Below are 20,115 nucleotides of genomic sequence, written 5' to 3'. Positions count from 1 at the left end.
TTTATTGCATGCAGGTACTTGCTCTGCTTTTTCAAGTGCTGGTCTACGTTTTACAGAATGTGAACAAAAAAAACATGGCTAAATTAATCGCTCACGTCGGACCTAGTACTGTTATTCAGCTGTATTACATCAATAAACCACACTTTCAGGAGCTAAGTGGCCTATACCTTGCATATGTGCCGGGGCGTCCTGCCACAAAGAACCACGCTGGCTCAGGTAGTAAGTCCAAAGATCTTAACTGATGACTTACAGATGGATTGGCTGTAAATTCTTAAAAAGGGTTTTTTGGGCCTACTGAGCTCTCTTGGGAGGTTTGATGCTAGGGCCAACCCTGTTTGTCTCATCTTTCCTGGTCTTTCCCAGTTCCATAGCCCAGGCATCCTTAACAGGGATGTTAGTGTGGAGCACCAGTAGCACCTGGCTGTTTTCTGTTGCCTTACTCTAGTGGTGGTTCCCCTAAAACGTCAGTTTACTAACTCTGTGAGGATTTTCTAACCTTCCCTGACCTATCCCCATCCCCCCTTGGTGTTCTATGGATTTAGGGATGGTGCTGTCTTCCGCTCAGTGCCACTCTCACTTCTCTCACACCCGCTCTTACCTGACCCTTCACTTTACTGGTCTCTTAAGATGTTCTCCTCTTACCACGTCACAATCCCTTCTATCTCTCATTCCGTCTTTTCACTGGCACCCTTTGATCTTCCTTCTTTTATTACTCTTGTTCTTACTATCAATCTTAACTCCAACTATCCCTCTACCTCTGTTATCTTCTCTTCCCTCCTCCCTCCCACTCCACTACCTTACTTCTTGCTATTCTTCTTGTTATTTTCCTTGTCTCTCGCTCTACTCTTACCACTAGCTACTTCTATTGTCCCACTCCCTATCACTCTTCCTACTCTCCCTCTACTACTATTCTTACTCTGTTATTATCACTATCCCCTTTCTACCCTTCCTTCCTCCTACTACAGTCTGCTGATTCTTCTACCCACTAACCCTCACCGTCGCCCTCTACTACTAACGCTCTCCACTTACTGCCTATTCCACTTACTTGCTACTCCTGCTACCTACTACTACTGCTTACGCAACTACTACTAATAACACTCCGCTATTCCTCCTCTACCTCTATCCCACTGTCCGCCGCACTCCTTCCGCTCTCACCTCCTCTGGTCTCTCAGACGTCTTCTTCCACCTCCTTTCCTCACCCAACTAACCCATGTTGCAGCATTCAAATACACTTACTTAAATACCCCGTCCCCTACCCAGATTGGTCACTTAGCCAATCAAATCCACTTACCTGGCTTCCAGGGCATGACGGGACGGCTGATGGACTTCATAAGGATGTGTAAACCCTGCCTCCTTGCTCCAAGGTAGTCTTGCCTCTTTTCCGCCGGGGGTTGGGAGGGGACTGCTGTTTCCAGACCTTCTGGGAGGTCTTTTGATAATGACTTTCCACCAATAAACAGTAATACTAACTCTGGTGGCCTATTGGGCCCCATAGGGAGGTGTTCTTTCAATAATAAAATTCCTTGGTGGGCTAGTGGGTTTCCTCCATTGCGTGCTTTCCTTCTTCATGCGGCGACGGGTGTAGTCCTAGTCACCGCATCCTACTGTTTTTCTTTTCCTCATGCGCCATGTCCTCCAGCGTCCATTGTTGTCCCATCCGTGGAATCCCAATCTTTTGGGTAGACCACCACAGCACAGTCTTCATCTCTGGCATTTCCTTGTGCCGTCCTCTATTCGGCTCCCCGTGGCCAGGATGTTGCCACGCAAACAGTAAGGAAGGTCAGGGAGGGCACCTGCTTGCACCAGGCATGGGAAGTGGTGTTGGGCCAGGTTACGCCCATCCCATGACAGGGCCCGCACAGATCCGAATTATGTAACCTTTCGGTCTTCAAGGGATTGCTGGCTTTGCCCTTACTATTCTCAAACAGCACAGTGCAGACCCCAGTAATCCTGCCAACTCTTGATCCGCCTCACTCCTCCCCAACTACTTCAAAATCTTGAAACTTGTGTTCAAAAGAATGACTGACTACCTGAGGCAAATCAATTAGGCAACACCCTTGGATTTTCCAGCAGCCAATTAATGGAGACAGCCCTGACACACATCTACAACTTCATTATCTCAGCCCATAATTCATGACTCGCCCCTTTCCCATCTTATTTGATCTATGACCAGGTTTTGACACGGTTGACTACTACATATTTATTTATTTTTGCTTATAGCGCAACCTATCTTAAGAGCAGTGGGACACTTTACAACTGCGGGTTGTCAACATTGGGATTGGCATTTTATACAGTAGTGCAGTACTGTTGGTGGAGAAAGAGGGTTCTTTTTCATCTGGCAGGTATTGTTGGAAGAGCCACGTGTTTGGTGTTTGGCAGACTTGGAGGATGGTGGGGGTGTTTCTTACCCCTGCCAGGATTGAGTTCTAGATGGTCATGATGTGGCAGGAGAAGCACTGCTTGCAAGTCTTCTAGCTTAGACTACAACCTTTTGATAATTTTGCAACGTGAGGTGCAAGAACCTCCAGAGGTGTGGAGTTTAGCCACCAAGTGTTCTCCCTCCCCTTCAGCCTCTCTAACATAGGCCTCCAACAACTAAAGCTGAACTGAAAGGACTCTACACCTCAAACCAATCTTTCTCCATCTTGTTTTTAGATTCCCACATCCCCTAACATGGTGGGTGTCTCCCAAGATTCTGCCTTTGGACCACACTTTTTCACCCTTTCACTTGGCAAGCTTATCTCTTCTTTTGGTTTCTCCTATCGGCTATGTGCAGATGTCCAGATGGCACCTAAATCTTCTTCTGCTTTCCCTCTTTCTCTCCTCAACTTTAGAAATATATATATATATATATTCTGGCCATCCTGTGCTTTTTTGGCACTTCAGACCCTCATGCTTAACTCCTGCAAATCCGAAGCCAACAAACTCATTGGGAGAGGACCGGGAACCAAAAATGGCCCTGGGTATTTTTGAAAGTGAAGAGGGGGTGGGGAAGCCTACCACCTGCTAGCCCTCCTACTAAATTCATGACGAGGAAGAAGGCCAGAAAACACTGCCATCACCCATTCTATTTCAGACAAATCCCCAATGGACCTATGATTGACAAGTATGTCAAGAGGAATCCACGCAGCCAGCCATACTGACCAGGGGCGGTGCAAATCTATCCCTGTGTGGATTAAGAGCCACAGGCCATGATCAGGGAAACTTCTATTGACAGCCTGGAGTAAGCACCAAGGAGCCATGTTGCTGACATCGTTAGAGACACCATGACATGGCAGCGTTAGACACGAAGCACACGTACCATCCGCACTTCGGGACACAAACACACACTTGAATACATGAAGAACATGAGCATACAGTTCTATAGTTAGTGGACAGATACATATACATACTGTCATTGTTTCTATTATTTTTGCCATTAGTCAAATGCAGCAATGCAGAAACTGCAAGAGATCCTGAGCAAAGCTTGCAGATGCTTACACGCAAACAACCCAATGGAACTGCAGGAGCACCTATGGGACATGACAGAGCCAAGTCTGACTAACCTATGAAAACGTAGTATAGTATGGACACTGTAGAAACCGCATTATAAGGTTTAGGAAAATTACAGCAGGCCTCGAGCCTCAGAGTAAGAGACAAGCTGAACTGATTCAGGCTGCACAGAGAGCAAGACTTGTGAGACAGGACCTGCAGCCAAGGCCAAGAGATACAGATGACATTCCAATCCCGGATGACAAAGGGACCAGCTGCAGAAAAGAACAATAAATCCTCATAATTCAGAGCTGCACAGCTCAAATTTGTGGTCTCTGAACACTTGACGTGGCCAAAGCAGACAATGGACAGCAAGCAGCGTTGGGAAAGAAGCACTGGTCCCAGGCTGCCAGACACAGACAGCAACAAGTATGCAACAATATGCAACAAGTGTTGCACCAATCAGGAGAGCACTCTCATGAGCTAAGGTGGTACACACAAGTTACAATGCAGACACATAGTCATTCTTGTTACCTTACCTTGTTAGGTACACAGCGAGCTGAGAACATTTGCGGATCCCAGGCCCGGGGACGTCAGCTCTATCCAATCACAGTTTAGTACTCTAGCCGTGGGTAGCAATGGGCAGAACCCAATGGTAAGTCCACCACACTGCAACAAAGTTATAGTTAGTAACTTGGGGATGGACCAGGCCAGCCACCTGACATGTGAGAGCCAGTAGAGTAACATCTATATAGTGCACTATAGGTGGTAGAATACTCAATGCCCAGTCTTTTGCCCGATAGGTTTTCTGGAGAAGGGCCCTGGTTGTGGCATCATGCTGACACCAGTGGGTAGTAAAACCAGCCTGTGAGCCGAGGAAAAGCGAGATCTGCATGGATTTGCTCTGTTTCTGTGCTGATCCCTGTTGGTTTTGCTGTAATAAACCACAGTTTGAACTTGCCATTGTCTGAGTCCTTCGTGTATGCTCGGGGGAGGGAGTTGGGCCCTCCAAGTCCGCTAACTTCCAGTGTCTCTCTGGCATACCTGGGGGTCCTCCCCAACAGAATTGTGCCATATCACACAGTGTGAGAAGTACAGAAAGAGCCACACCCGCTACAATTTGGAAAAAATGTATCCTAACAGTGCGTTGCAAAGCACATTCTTTGCACATGTAGGGATTAAAAAGCAGTATAACAGAACACACACCAAACATCTGCTATCCAGTTAAGAGTGACGAGAAACTTGAAGCTTTACAACAGATTCTTTCTGCAAGAGCTGTGGAGGATGAAGAAAGAGGCAAGGAAGGGGTGTGGTGACTGGGAGAGAAAGTGAGAAGAGCAATAATAGCAGAAAGCATCACTCTTAGTTTGCAAACTTAGCACTTAAGGCCAGTGGTGCTGGAGCAATTTTTAGATTGGGGCTGCTGACCAATGATGTCCACAAAATCATAGGGGCGAAAACATTACTGATGCTACAGAGCCAGCAGGTGTGGCGAATGCGTAAACCTCTTTCAGCGGAACTATATTTTTGGTGGGGAAATACCTTCAATATATGTTGGAATACATGTTTTCCAAATAAATGATTAATATATAGTACACCATGGTTTATGCCTATGTTAAGAGCAGTTACATCACTGAAGTGAAGCGCTCCTTCGGGCTGTGGTAAAATCGCTGCGGTAAAGAACCAAACCAGTACAGGGACTCAGCAGACAGGCTCTTCCTGCCCATGTTGTGCAGCTCCGTACATGGTGGAGAGATCAGTTAGTCACTGCACGAATGCAGGAAATTCAGGGTGATCTCCCGCATGTGCACCTGCCCTCAGCAAACCTCAGCAACCCTCTGCCACTATTTCCTGCATGTAAGTGCAAAGATTTCACATGGTTTTAGCTTGCACAGAACAAGGGGATCCATGCATTTGCAGAGATGCGCGTATTACATGCTCATTCTTGCGTTGTTTGTGATAGTATCCTAAGTCACTAGGTTCTGCTCTTCATATTAAAAGAAAGCTATGAATGTTCTGAGGACTGATTTAAAAGAGTTTACATTTATGAGGTAAAAACGAATGCAATAGAGAAGAAGGTTAAGGTTTCCTCTTTGCGTACGTATGACAGCAAATGCCACCAATCACGCCAGTGACATATGTATATTTTATTTATTTGTATTTATTTGTTTATAACACCCCGGGGAACCCCAGGCACCTGGGCGCACTGAAACACAAGTAGACGAACGTATAGAAAACAGAACTCAAAGAATAATTCATTCCTAGACCAACAGAAATCAACCTAGCAGGAGATAAGAAATAATTAATTTAAAATTATGGTTTTCAGCGATTAACAACACGTTTTCTATTTTGTATCAAACGTAAGGCATTTGGCAGTGAATTCCATACATGGACTCCCAATATAGGGACGGTCCTCATTAGACCCTGGGATCTTTTGGATTTGTGGGTGTTTACAACATTGGCAGAACGTAAAGTGTGTCCAGGTTCGTATAATGAAATGTGGGTCTTCAAATAGGAGGGTGCCTTACCATAGAGCAATTTATGCGCTATGTAAGCTGTATTTAACTAAATTCACACAGAAATGGGGAGCCAAAAGTAAAGAGTGCCTACCAGATTATACGTGCTCTCGTCTGGGGATGCCCTTAATGATGCGAACAGCATCATTTTGAGGGATTTGCAGCTGTTGCAAACATTTTTTAATGCCCCCCAGCAGTAATGCATTGCAGTAGTCCAGACATGAAAGAATGATGGCTCGAGCAACTGAGGAGCAGTTAGCGTCCGAAATAAAAGTCTTAGGTAGCAGTGGCAGTTAGTTCCCTGAAATAGAACTAGTCTGAGCCTCAGCACCAAAGATAGAGTCAAGGAAAACACCCAGAGTCTTAACTTTTCCATTAACCGGGATGGAGCAGTGCTTAATGATGCAGCATGAATATTCCTTCCCAAGTTTGGCTCTGGCAAAAGGGGCTCCCGAATAGCAATAATTCAGTTTTGGCTCCATTAATAAAGAGCCAATTCTCGGTCATCCAATGTTTGATGACAGCATAGATGGAGTTAAGGTTCAGGGTGTCTGTGTCATGAGATCCCCACTGATTTCTAGAATCAGTTGGGAGGTCATCTGCGTAGTTTATGAAAAAGATCCATCAGGTCTCTAAAAGACTACAGAGGGGCTAACATATAAGTTAAAGAGCGTAGGCGAGATGCCAGCCCCCTGTGGGACATCTGTGAGGAACTCATGGTGGCAACAGTAAAGACAGACACAAGTGATCACAGTTCAAGGTTGTTTATTAAACTGTATAATGGGTTAGATAAATGCCTAATCTACACCTAAATCTAAGATGGGAGCAAGCTACAACCATCAAATAATAATAATACAGCCCAAGTGCAGTCTAGTCAAATAAAAAAGGCCTATAATAAAAAAAAGAACTATTGTCAATCCTTACCGCTATGCTACAAAATAGTGGGGGATAATGTTCACAAGAAAAGAAAAGTATTCTCAAAATGATAACTCAGGATTGTATAGCTAGGGTCTGCCTTCCCCATGTTTTTAGCACGGGACAAGGCAGGACTCTTAAGCACAGCACACTCCTGGACCTTGCCAGCGTGAAATTACAATTCGTTTCCGAAATATCAGGGCCTTCTGTGGCTAAGTCTCTTTCACACAAACTCTTGCCTCAGAGGACCTGATGTGTCACAACCAACAAAAACAAATGTTCCTTCAATAAATCTTCATGGGGAGATTACTCTTCGCCTTAGGATCCCCCTCTGCCGGGCTCCGATCCTTTGTACAATGTGGGCCTCCCTCTTTCAGGTTCTCTACGGCCTTTCATTCAAATTCACAGCAGCTTGTAATATTCAAGACTCTTACTGTCTTTTTAAACAACCATTCACTGTGGAAAACCCTCAGCCAGGTTCGCTCTTGTTGACACAACGTTCACAGGTGTATTATGCTTCACCCCAATTCACAGGCATTCTTCAGCCGGGTTCATGTTTGCCAAATACACCGTTCACTTTGCTTTCTCGCAATGCGGGATTCACTCTTGTTAGCTTTCCCCTTGGCATCCTTCCGTCGGGTTCACATAGTCATTCTAAAACAGTTAATGATTTTCTAATACAGTTCATGATTTGCTCATCTCATCTCCTCAGAAAGCGGGATTCCATTCCCCTTGCTTTCTGTTGGCAATCCTTCGTCGGGTTCACATTTGCCTTAGTCACAATTTCACAACCCTATTAAAAAGCACGGGTTCCCTTCCCCTAGCTTTCTCTTCGCATATCTTGGTCGGGTTCACACGTGCCACAATTCACACGAAAATTCCTTTAGACCCATAGGTTCTTCCTTTTACCTGAATCCGGATCTCAGCCCCCAGTCAGGTTTTTCTTTTAGCCCCCAGCCAGGCTTCTCTTTACTTTCTTGTCAATGCGTCAGAGACGTTCGATTGTACAAGGGGTTTGACTTGACCCTTCAATGACCCCTCTGACTCCTCACGCCGGCCTCTCCTAGGGCCTCCTGGTACTCGTGGATTCAACAAAGGGTACTTTGCTTTGCTGGTTGGACTGCAGTTTTGCAATTGGGGATTCCACTGTGGAACTCCCAGATTGCTGATCCGAGTATTCCAGCATACAACCTGGATGGTCACTGCTGGAACTTTCAACCCTTTCCCGGTTGCTCTGGGCTTGCATAGGAGATGATTTTAACAGTTCTTTCACCTTTCTTTCTCTCTCTATCTTCCTTTCCCTTTCTTGAGCTGGCATCAATTCCCCCTCTATATTTTCAGGGCAGATTTCTATTTTATGCCCCAACTCTCCACAAAATAGGCATTGTTCGAAATGAAAGGCTTCTGATTCATCTAGAGATACCGAAGATGTTGACCCTCTCCCATCCTTATTCAGGGGGCAAACAAATTTTCTTTTTAGGTCATTCTTGTCCTCTTATTATTGTTCTTCTTGCATCTTCCCATTTGAGTTTCTTACCTCTTCTCCTATAGTTTCGCCTTTTATTTTTCCCTCTGAATATTAAGGATGGAGTTCTAGGATTTTATTCTCTTTTGAAGGAGTTTTAAATCTCCTCCTGATGTTTTATTAGATATTCCCCCGAGGTCTGATTTATTACGTTCTCCCAGGGTATTATCTAAATATTATCTAAACTTCCCCTATTTCCATCCTCCTTTGCCCTTAAGATGTTGGGACTTGGTGTATCCTTCACACATTTTCTTTCCCCTGGAATGAATTTGCGAGTAATTTCTCTGGTGATGGGGTTTTATACTTCCTATGCCAAGGGAGATGGTGAGTTATTAGGGCTTTCAATTCCTGCGTAATCGGATTTGGGTCTTCTGAGGAGAGGATGGGATGACCTATCTGAGGCTCATCAAACCCACCTGGGTTTTTAGTGCTTCTCTTATATGGAGAGTTCCAGATGTTCTCATATATAAGGGTTCCCAGTATTTCACCTCAAGGGATATCTCTAGGAGTAGGAGAGAAGTTGAGCAAAGCAAATTTTAGCTCATCTCCACAAGATAGAAGGGGACATATCTGTACACCCTTCTTATTGTGAGGTACCACATAGATGGCTGAGGTGGTGGAGCAACCCATCTGTAAGTCCAGAGGGATCACAATGTTATCTCTGCCTGGTATTAGAGAGTTTTGAGGGCATCAGAGGTAATAACTATTGCCCTTTACTGCTTTCCATTCAGGGGGAATCACCTGGGGTCTTAAAGGGTGAAAGGTAACCCCCACTCTAAAGGTGGAGTCTCTGTGAGGTTGATCTATTTCCTCAGGGCTGGATTTTCTGAGATACTGGTCTTCATTTTGGTAGAATCCCCAATTTGTTTCAATTGAGTCGCATCCCACTCTGACACCATATGTAAGGAACACATGGTGGCAACACTAAAGACAGACACAAGTGATCACAGTTCAAGGGTGTTTATTAAACTGTATAATGGGTTAGATATATGCCTAATCTAAACCTAAATCTAAGATGGGAGCGAGTTACAACCATAAAATAATAATAATACAGTCCAAGTGGAGTCTAGTCAAATAAAAAGGGCATATACTAAAATAAACCTATTGCCAATCCTTACCGCTATGCTACAAAATAGTGGGGGATTAGGTTCACAAGAAAAGAAAGAAGTGTTCTCAAAATGATAAATCAGGATGATATAGCTAGGGTCTCCCTTGCCCTTGTTTTTAGCACGGGACAACGTAGGACTCTTGAGAACAGCACACTCCTGGGCCTCACCAGCATGAGGTTACAGTTTCTTTCAACAATATCAGGGTGTTCTGTGGCCAAGTCTGTTTCACACAACGTATCTTGCCTTAGAGGACCGGATATGTCACAAACAATAAAAACAATAGTTCCTTCAGTAAATATTCATGGGATGATTACTCTTTGCCTAAGGATCCCCCTCTGCTGGGCTCTGATCCTTCGTACAACGTGGACCTCCCTCCGTCTGGTTCACTACAGCCTTTCATTCAAATTCTCAACAGCTTACAATATTCAAGAGTCTTAATGTCTCTGTAAACAACCATTCACTGTGGACAACCCTCAGCCGGGTTCACTCTTGTCAACACAATGTTCACGGGAGTAATATGTTTCACCCCAATTCGCAGGCATCTCTCAGCCGGGTTCTGTTTTGCCAAATATCTTGTTAGCTTTAACCTTGGCATCCCTCCGTCGGGTCCACATAGCCATTCTGACACAGTTCACCCTAGAGGGTTTGGTAAATTCGGAAGGGTGAGATTTGTAGGGTTTGTGAAATGAATGGGAAACATTAGTATAATAGTTGGACGGTTTGTCGAGGGAAGGACCGGGATTATTGTCGTGAAATGAATAGAGGGGTTGGGTGAATGGTACTGCTTGGTTAAAGCAGACTGGGAGTTCGGGAAATAATAATCAGAGGGACCTGAGAAAAATGACTGGCAGTACTCGGGTAGGCAACAGGAAAACAGGGATTCTGGGAGATGTAGTTTCCCACAGCAGCAGGGTTTGGATTCCTAATAGTTTTACCAGATGCAGAGGGGTTGTTGGATTCTTGTAAGTGAGATTCATTGGCTGGAAAGGAGGTAGATCTAGAGCAGCCTATAAAAGCCTCAGGGACTTCATCCTCCTCGCCTTCTTCCCCGGTATAATACCCCGTCTCACCTGGGGTGCTCCCGCCCAAGCACAAAGCCCGGGTTCCCCAACCCAGGTGATCCTCCCTCGCTCATCCACCCCCAGGGCTGGGACCTGACAGTGCCTGCCCTTCCCTGGCCAGTTCCATGTAATGTCGCTGTGAAAAAGTCGTCCGGTTCTGGCGACTTTTTCCTGGCTACCAAAATCCTTTTCCCAAATATTCTAGGAGGGGTATAATTATATAATATTACCTCCAGTCCTAGAATATTTGGGGAAAGTGTTTGATAGCCTGGAGGGTGCATCATTAATGCATTTTTAAAAAAGGTTGCCAACCTGATGACTTTTTCACAGATACATTATTTCCTGATACCCCCTGGCCACCTGAATAAGGAATTCCTGAGGTCCACTTGGGAGAATGCCCTCAGGTTTCTCACATACCGCAGAGAATGGGAGCAGGTTTTGATGAGGCACTTTCCCAGCATACCGAGGATTGTCTGTGAGATAGAAAAAAATAAATCCAGCTCATGGATTGGGAAGCACAATTCCCTAGATCTGAGAGAGTGAGAAGCAAGTGATCATGATGCAACAGATGAAAGGCTGCAGACAGATCAACGAGGACCAGGAAGCCAACTTTCCCCTGGTCCAATATCTCGAGCATATTAGTCTGTAGATCAAGTAACACAGTCTCTGTACTATGGTCAGCCCTAAACCGGATTGTTTACTGTGAAGTATGGATGCTGATTCAACATAGGCTTGCAGTTGGTTGGTAGCTACTTTGTCCAAGACTTTCAACAGAAAATTTGAGCCGGTAATTGGCCCTAGATTTTTGGCATCTTTGGGGTCAAGACAAACCTTTTTCACCAGAGAGGTGATGGTAACAACTTGAATTGCTTCTTGGACGGACTCAGGGTCAAAGGAAGAATTGCCAAGTTTGGTGAGAAAGGGAATAAAAATAATGTTATTGTCCAACACTACTTTAGCAGGGATGAAATTCTCTCTGCCGGAGGTGGGATTCATTGAGGTCAAGGTTAAGTTCATCTCTGAATTTGTGATATGTTTGAAGAAGAACTTACATTGTCCCTCATGTTGTTTTAGTGTTGGGGAAGGCACAGTCTGATAAACCGCGCTGTTTTTTAAATCATTTTTGATTCTATCGTGAGCCATCCTAAGTTTATTGGCATATTACGATTGGACATCCTCACAGTCCTGATTAGTTGGGTGAATGGGTTGGGCAAGAGCCTTGGGACTTTCAAGGAGATTCAGGATCTCAAATATCTTTTTGGGGTTGCTTTTGACCCCGGATATTTCTTCTTTGAAGACATTCTTTTTGACTTCAATGATTTTAAGTTTGTAAGCCAGTTCCAAGACTTTCAATTTCATCTTGTTAGGGGCAGTAGGTTGTCTTAACTAAATTTGTTCAGTACTCCTTTTCCTTTTTTTTCAGAGCAGAGAGATCAGGGTGTACCAGTCTCCCCAACTCGCTGGCTGTGCTGACTTTACTGGTGCTGCTTTGTTTTAGGAGTCAAGTACCGCACCACTGCGGGAAACGATTCTCCCCACCTTGACTATCAACTCGGGAGAACCCTGGGTAGCTCCAACACACAATGCAGGATTTTTCAGCCTTGATTCCTGGTCTTACGTTTCCTGTTCTCGAAGTTTCATGAAAGTAGCGGTCTTTCGATGAAAAGGTCAAGGGCATTTCCCTCCTTGCAATCCTCTTCGGCTTTGCCATCTTTTACCTTGTATTAAACTGCCATCTTGGTACTGCTACTTCCTCATGTGCTTTGCCTTGCTCTGAGTGTGTTTTCGGGCTCCGCCTTTTACCAGTGTGGGGAAGTGTAATGGAAGGCAGGTGTGTGTAATGGTGAGCAGTAATTGCCTGACCCTGCCTAACCATTGTATTGGGACATGTCAGGTATACAGATCGGTTGTTAGTCCGTTTTCCCTTGTAGTGAGCTGTCCGTGAGGAAATGTTCATGTTGAGAAAGTGGGGCAGGGGGTTGAGTTCCTAAGTATCCTACCTGGTAGGATGGGGTAACTGTGTCACACTTCCACTCTCTGAAGACCTCTCACCCAGGTAATCCCCACACTGGTCCAACCCCAGCGAAGGCCGTGTCCTGGCCACCTGGATGACAGATCCCTGGGGATTAGCGGGTGAGACACCTTCAGGTTTCTTCACAACATTGACTAGTGCATGAAATTGCATTGGAGTTCACCATTTTAACCATTCATGAAGTGGTGCGTATTAATGGCATGGTCTCTGTGTTATGTGAGAGGAATGTCTGCTAAGTGTAGACACTTGGCTTGTGACACTGAAGCAAATAGCAACCTGGAGTGTTTGTCCAGCACAGTGGGACAGACATTCTGCTGTAACATGGGGTATATTTCTTAAAGATCTGCACAACTGAACCAGTGCCAGCCAAACGGCAGTCATTGTAGAGGTTGAAAAATGTGTGGTTTGTGCACCATATAGGCGTTCCCCCTGTCAGTGCCAAAGAATTACAAAGAGTGCGTATGCCTGTAAATTAAAAACGTGAACTTTACAATTAAAAAGTGCCAGTGATGCACTTTTATAGTAAAGCAGCTCTTAAAAGAAAGACTGGTGCATAAAATTGTCAATGAAAAATATTGCAGCCATGCTGGAAAGTCCTTCTGTGCTATTAGAGAGTAACAGCCCTCTGAAAAGTGGGGGACAGTCCTATGAAAGAATACAGCCCTTGATCTGAAAAATGCTGTTCTGTCCCATGTGAAGGGGTGGAATGATGGAATATGCCATACTGACACTCTTAGAGATTCCAAATCCTATACATTGCACATTACACCCTACTTGCTTGAATCAATCTGATTTGTCAAAATATTCTGCAAATGGCAACACTGATTAATCCGATTGGCTCAAGCAGCTGTTCACATTTGGAAGTAAATACAGAAAGTGATGCTTGGAATTCTGGAATGGGAGAGAGAAGGATGCGGAGTGGTATGCTCGGCAGCATGGGCTGTACAACCTTAATATCCTATGAAGGAAGAATAAGGCAGCCATGCTAAAAGTATCAGTACTGCCTGATTCAACATACCTTTTAATCCACTTCTGATGTATTCTAGTCCTGCTGAAAACTACCATACTATTCCATGAAAACTATAGCAGCCACTCTGAGAAGTGTGACTCTGCTGCATTCGAGATACAGCCATTCTTTTGATAAATGGAAGGCTAATGTCTACTCATCTGGATTTCAAACCCATGATCTGCATTTTGAACACATACTTTCTTTTTTTTTTTTACTTTCTTTATTGGTATTTAAAATGAACATTAGGGACACTTACTGCCAACATTCCCCTTGTCCCTTTCCCTCCCCTCGGCACTGTTCGACTTTTTGCAGGATTCATTCTATTTACTGTCCATTACATTGTACAAACAACAATCTGTGCTCCAATGCGCTTCTACTAATACATTCAATAGGGAAGTAGGGTGTACACGGTCCACATATTTTATGCAGCCAGGTAAAGCCCCCATTGGCTACTGTAGTTCGATTCAGGGTGTGGTAGGATCCACCATTCCATCGTCTGGTTGTCTGATCACAGGGGTCCCATATACGTCTGTCTCCCTGCTGGTTACTGGACAGGGCATCCCATCTGCTTTCCATATCATTACGATAAATGATGTCTGCTTTCTACAGGGTTATTCTTGGGCTTCGTTTTCCTCCCCACATAATTGCCACCCTTCTCTTAGCCAAAATCAAGAGCAAACTGACCAGTCTTCGTGCATGCCTGAGGATCGGTATATGTAACCCAACAGAGCCATCAGCGGGTCCGGTTCTACATCCTGCACCGTGACACCACGGATCGTCTCAAACACCTGCTCCCAAAAGCATCGTAAAGTTAGGCATTCCCAGGCCACATGAAGGAAATCTGCTGATGTACTGTCACACCTGACACACCAGCCTCAGGCATCTGGAAAATACCCTTTCATTTGTATCAGTGTGTAATAGAATTGGTGCAGGTACTTGAAATGGATCAACTTAGACCTCGTATTAATTGCTCCCCTTCTTGTCATCTCACAGCAATACCGCCAGACTCCACCCGAGATCTCCCGACCTAGGGACTGCTCCCATCTCTTCTGAGTGGAGGCTTCCATTTCCCCCCAGAGCTAAGACTCAAAGTATACAACCCGGACGTCACTCTACTGCCAAGACCTCCCTGTAGCAGTTTGTCCAATATGCAGGCAATGGGTGGTTGCCCGGGAAAGTTTGGGAGCAGTTGATGCGTAGCCACCTTCAATCTATAGTACAAGAACATATCCAGCGCAGATTCCTCCCCTTTCTCCTTCAGTGCCTCCAACATTATGAACGTCCCGTTGGGGAACAGCTACCCGAAATGCTTCAAACCCAGTTTCTTCACCTTGTTCACAAAACTAGCCTCCCCAGTGATAGGAATTCCTGGGATATGTGTTACCGGGAGCCTGGGAGAGTAAAGGACCTCTCCTCTGTTCTTACGTTCCATACAAGTCCAATACCATCTTAATCACAGAAATCCTACCATACAGATCGACGGGTAGATTATTCCACCTGGATATGGCTCTAGGATCTTCAAGTAGTTGCTGCTATATACCAACTTCGTGTCCCTTGCTATGTTGATCTCCAAGTAACAAGTCTGGACGATATGCCACTGGAACCCCCATCCACCCTGGTATTGTTCCACTATATCCATCAGTGGAAAAAGAACAGACTTTGTGGCATTCACTCTCAAACCCTAAAGTTCCCCGAATCGCTGAACATCGCGCATGATTGGGTCCAAGTTAGTTTCGGCATCCCTGATAAACAACACTATATCGTCCGCGTACAAAGATATTACTACTTCATGAGTGGACAGCTGGAACCCCCGATCAAGATGGATTTCTCTAATCCTTTCTGCCAATGGCTCTATCGCCAGAGCGGACAGTAAAGGGGAGAGAGGGCACCCCTATCATGTTCCCCTTCCCAGCGCTATCGTCGATGTTAATTGCCCATTCACCCTTATTTTATCCACTGGATTTGTGTACAATAGGGACACTAAGGCTATGAATTGCTTCCCCAAACGTATGCAGTGCAGCACAGAAAATAGGAACGGCCATTCGACTGAATCGAACGCCTTGGTGGCATCTAAAAGGGCCGCCACCACTGGGTCCTCGGCCGCATTGCTGCTATCAACCAGAACATCCTCCTCAACCCATTCGAGGTGGAGTGCCCAGGTATAAAACCTGCCTGGTCTGCTCATACTTCATTGGCATCAGAGGTGACATTCGGGATGCCAGGATTTTCGCTAGGATTTCATTAGCAATATCAATAAGTGATATTGGGCGGTAGGAAGAGCAGTCATTATCAGGCTTTCCCAGTTTAAGTAAAATCACCACCATGGCCTCCCTCAGGGATTCCAGCAGTTGCCCATCCGCCAGGCTCTGCTGATACATGTGTAACAGGTGGGGGGCAATCTTGTTAGCATAGTACTTATAAAACTCTGACGTGAATCCGTCGGGTCCTGGAGATTTCCCAGACTATAGCAATTTAATAGCGCTCAGCACCTCTTCTAAAGTCAGACTGCGTGCCAGTCATTCCCTCTGTTTCTCTGTGCACCAATGTAGTGCCACCTGATCCAGGTATGCATTCATCTCTAATTGGGAAACCCGGGTCTGGGAGGAATATAATCGGTCATAAAACCCATGGAATTGTTGGACTATCTCCTTGTTCTCGAACCTATCCAACCCATGATCATCTATGATCGCCGGGACCCGGCCCATGAGGTTGTCCATTTTAGTTGCTCTCGAAAGCGTCCTACCAGGGGCCTGCCCCTCCCCATATTGACAAATGCCCATCATCCCCCATATGTATTTGACTTCTCTGTACTCTAATTCCCGAAAATCCTGCAGCTGTTGCAGAATCTCTGCTTGTTCCTGATGCAATGGGGTAGGTGCCTTCCTTATTTGCCTTAGAAATATTGATTCCCTAGACATGCACTCTCCTCTAATCAAACATTTGAAACATTCCCACAGTGTCCCTGGAGATTTCACTGAGCCCTAATTGGTTTAAAAAAAGGAGTCTATAGTCTCTGATAAGCCATCCCAAAACACAGCATCTGTGAGACCCTCACTTTTAAATCTCCAGGGGAGCTTCTCCCTTACACGACCCAATATTTCAACAGTCAATAGCACAGGGGCATGGTCTGACAGAGTGCGGGCCATAATCACTACCCCCTCCACCCATTCCAGTAGAGATTGTGATATCAGAAAGAAATCTAATTGTGAGGCAGAATTATGGGGTACGGAGTGATGTGTGAATTGCTGTGAGCCTTGTTCCCCGACCCTCCATATATACTCAACCTCCCACATGAGGCACAGACCCTGTATTCTGCTTGTCCCCTTGCTCCCTGATTGGTATCCAGACCCCGTTCGGTTGTGTATTGTGTTCATAACTGCATTAGAATCCGCAGCCCAGAGTATCTCTCCTGGTGGCAACTTCCACAGCTCCTGATCAATCTAATCCAGTGTTTCAACAGAGTCTTGGTTCAGACCATAGTAGTTAACAAGAGTATAGATTGTCCCCTGTATAGTACCCTGCACCACCAGGGCCCTCCCCTCCGGATCTTTGACAACACTGACCTTTCGAAAACCCAACAGAACTGTTTATAAGGGTACTCACCCCCCTTGCGTATGATGAGTATGATGAAAAGTACTTATGACAACCTCAACGCTTTCCAAATTTAGATTCGACCTCAGAATTTAGGTGAGTCTCCTGTAAAAAGGCAATCCCCACCTGATGTTACTGCATATATAGCAAGACCTTCCTGCATTTTGACGGGCAATTTAGTCCCCTCACATTCCAGGTGATAAGATTAAGCAGTGTAATTGATTAGTGTTAGAACATATATCTCCCTGGAGGTAGCCCCTCGGGTTGACCATCTCCAATGTGTCCCCTGGGCATGTCACATGAACACCATGCATGTCATATGTGATATAATATTTGTACCGAGCCGCCCCAACCCACCCCCGCCAACAACCCCAATCTGTCAGTCTTCTGCGATCCCTCCCCTCTCCCATTCCCCATCAACAGACTCCACACATTAGATTCTTGAACTCCCCACCCTCCGCTGATCACCCCAACACATCAGCTGTCTCCCTACCTCTACCCACATAAACAACCTAAGCTTCTGCATGGGGGGATAGCTTGGAGCCCAGCAATCCTCCACACCTCTAAAATCTTATGGTTCCAACCCGGTAGACTCAGATTATCTATCAACAGATCTCAAGTGTCATACATCAGTAAAGGAGATATATCATCAGACGTGTAGTCACCCATTTTTCCTCTTTGCCATGGATCTCTTGGTTGCAATTCCAAGAAGGCATTGGGCTCCTGTGGAGTTTGAAAGAAGATTGCACACCTTTCATGCTCTATTCGAAGTTTGGCTGGGTACAACATGGCATATCAAATACCTCTGTCCCTCAACTGCTTGTTGGCTTCTGTGAATGTTCTCCTAGAGGCCTGAACTTTGTCCGAGAAGTCCAGAAAAAGTCTTACTGTATCTTATTTGTAGGTCACCGTTCCTTTCTCTTGGGCTTTGCGGAGAACAGTGTCTCTATCTTGATAATTTAACATCCAAGCTATGATCGGGTGAGGTGGTGCTCCCAGGATTGGCCTTCTCCCGTTGGGGATTCGATGTGCTCTTTCAACAATGAACACAGCTGAAAATTCCTCCCACCCAAGCACTTCCCTTAGTATTTCTTCCACAAGGAGTTCCATATTCCTCCTTTCCGCCGACTCTGGCACCCCGATTATTCTTAGGTTATTTCTTCTGGATTGCGACTCCAGATCATCCTGCTTATCAGCCAGCTCCTTTAGCGTGCGCTGCACAAGTGACATATCCCTGGCTACTGAAGCGGACATGTCCTCCACTGTAGACACCTTACCCTCCACCTCGTCCAGCCTCTCCCCATGTTTGTCCAGTTGGACCTGCATGAGATCGACCTTGAAGGTAAGTGTGTTCATTTTCTCATCTAGGGACTGTATGCTGGACCGTAATTGATTAAACATCTCTTTGATGTCCTGGAAAGCCACTGCAGGAACTTGCAAAACCATTTGGGATCCTATGTCCACGGTGCCCTCCATTTGTTTATTATTTTTTGTCTGAGATGGAGTTTCGGAAATGCAGCTTGGACTGTTGCTTACCCCCTTTGCCAGACTTGAACATCTCCTCTGCACTCGGGCTTACATATATAGTCGCTCTGACTTGTACTGAGCTCTAGATCCCAGGGAGACACTCGACTGTGTAATGTGTTCTTGTTGCACCTCCCTATGTAACCTCGCGGGCGAAGGCCACAGCTCGCTGTCCAATTTAATGTACCCGCTATTGGAACTGCGCATGAACAATAGGGTCCCACGCTGCAGGACGTTACTCTCACCATCGCTACTGTTTCTCTGAGGACTCGTCGCCCTCCGGTTACCTATAGGTACTAAATTATACTCATCAGTCTCCATTAAAGCTGCTTTCCCATCGAGTACATAGCCATGCTTGTCTTGATAGTCATCACCGTGCTCCCATTTTGCCTTGTACCAGAGACATTACCCTGTTCATACGGCACCTACCTCACCCATGGAAATGGAATGACTAGAATAGCCTGCTACCGCCATCACCCCATCCCTTGCCCCTGACATTTCTTACCATCTACACCCCCATTCCCGCCTTTCCTGGCTAACCCAAACATCCTAAAGCCTGCAGTAAACAATCCAAAGCCCGCACCAGGGGAGTTGCTAGGTCTGGAAAAGACCTGGGGCTAAGCTGATGTCGGAACTGTTGGGACTGGGGGCTAGCTAGTCTTTTGGCTGTAGTTCCTGAGATTCTATCCGGGGCTACAACCAAAAGATCAGGGGCTATAGCCCCCTTAGCCCCCCCTAGCAACACCCCTGGCCTGCACTACCCAGTAAACCAATACCTCTGACAGATCATCTTACGCATTAAAAAATTTGACTAATGCATATATGTAAAGACTGGTAGGGGGTGTCTGTACTTCCGCTCTCTACATGGTAGAGGAGAGGCAGAGAGGACCCCAGCCAAGCTTCTCTATTATTGGTACGTGGTCGAGCAATCAAGGCCTAGCTTCTCAGGAGGTGATGCAGGCTGGTTCTTAAGTACAGTGTAGTCCCCGAACCCCCACAAAGGAATGTCCACAGACTGTATTACTGAAAACACAGTCTTTATATAATTAATATTCAAGGGTATGTACACGATCACAATAACGCACTTTGTACTCGGAAGTCAATAATGATAAATATATACAATTCTAAAGTGGACCACCAATGTTATCAAATCTCATTAAAGTGCATCAACTGTGCGGTTAAAATGTCACACAGATTAATAACGAGGAAACCATCAATAGAGATAGGAAGGACCGCAAGATGGTTGAAACAGTAGGCAGAATACTGACCCCTACCACGAGGCACAGTTCTGAGTGGAGATCCCCCCACCTGGGCAACCTGTAAATAAAGATATATAGCACAAGCCCAGTCCAAATGTTCAAT

The sequence above is a fragment of the Ambystoma mexicanum genome, chromosome 4p, assembly GCF_040938575.1.
Source record: "Ambystoma mexicanum isolate Mex_15411 chromosome 4p, UKY_AmexF1_1, whole genome shotgun sequence".
Classification (NCBI taxonomy): Eukaryota; Metazoa; Chordata; class Amphibia; order Caudata; family Ambystomatidae; genus Ambystoma; species Ambystoma mexicanum.
Note: the sequence above shows the minus strand (reverse complement) of the source record.